This window comes from Pteropus vampyrus, unplaced genomic scaffold (genome assembly GCF_000151845.1).
Source record: "Pteropus vampyrus isolate Shadow unplaced genomic scaffold, Pvam_2.0 Scaffold84, whole genome shotgun sequence".
Lineage (NCBI taxonomy): Eukaryota > Metazoa > Chordata > Mammalia > Chiroptera > Pteropodidae > Pteropus > Pteropus vampyrus.
The window spans coordinates 1,287,100-1,288,363 of NW_011888865.1; the positions used below are offsets into that span (position 1 = coordinate 1,287,100).

Here is a 1,264-nt window from a genome sequence, read left to right on the forward strand (position 1 = left end):
AATACAATATTTGAGATGAAGAGTATACTAGAGGGAATCAACAAATTGGATGAAGCGGAAGATCGAATCAGCAATTTAGAGGATAAGCTAACAGAAAAAACCTGATCAGAACAGCAATAAGAAAAATCCAAAAAGAATGAGGATAGTTTAAGGGGCCTCTGGCACATCAAGTGCAGCAACACTCACATCATAGAGGTCCTAGAAGGAGAAGAGAAAGAGCAAGGAATTGAAAACCTATTTCAAGAAATAATGACTGAAAACGTCTTAAACCTGGTGAAGGAAGCAGATACACGGGCCTAGGAAGCGCAGAGAGTCCCAAACAAGATGAACCCAAAGAGGCCCACACCAAGACACATCATCATTAAAATGCCAAAGATTAAAGACAAAGAGAATTCTAAAAGCAGCAAGAGAAAAGCAGTTACCTACAAGAGAGCTCCTAGAAGACTGTCAGCCAATTTCTCAACAGAAACTTTGCAGACAGGACATGGCATAAAATATTCAAAGTGATGAAATCCTAGGACCTACCATCAAGATTACTCTACCCAGCAAAGCTATCTTTAGAATTGAAGGACAGAAAGTGCTTCCCAGACAAAAAAAAAGCTAAAGGAGTTCATCACCACCAAGCCAGTATTAGAGAAAAAGTTGTAGAGACTTCTTTAAGAAGATGTAAAAAATATGTATCAAAAATATGAATAAAGAATGACAATAACTACATACCTAAGAACAAGTACTTCAAGTGAAGAAGAATTAAATGCTCCAATCAAAAGTTAGGGTGGCTGAATGGCTAAGAAAACAAGACCTTTGCATATGCTGCTGACAAGAGACTTATTTCAAACTAAATAACACACAAAAACTAAAAGTAATGAGATGGATAAAGATATTTCATGATGGACCTAGAGGGTATTGTGCTGAGTGGAGTAAGTCAGATAGAGAAAGATAAACGCCACATGATTTCACATACATGTGGCATCTAATGAATGAAAAAAAAAATAAACCATAGACAAATAAACACATAGGTGCAGAGAACATTCATAGATACAGAGAGTTACCAGATGGGAGAGGGATTAGGCGGTAGGTGAAAAAGGGGGAAGGGATTAAGAAATACAAAATGGTTGTTACAAAATAGTTATGGAGATACAAAGTATAGCACTAGGAATATAATCAATAGTACTGTAATAACTATATACAGTGTCAGATGGGTGCTAGATTTATTGGGCTGATCACTTAATGAGTTACATAGATGTCTAATCACTATGCTGTACAG

General features: G+C 36.6%; 1 protein-coding gene across 1 annotated transcript in view; it reads right to left on the bottom strand.

Moving 5' to 3' along the window:
• DLG2 (discs large MAGUK scaffold protein 2) overlaps positions 1–1,264 on the bottom strand; it is a 1,459,931-nt gene that overhangs the window by 1,248,831 nt on the left and 209,836 nt on the right. The gene's annotated exons all lie outside the window — the stretch shown is intronic.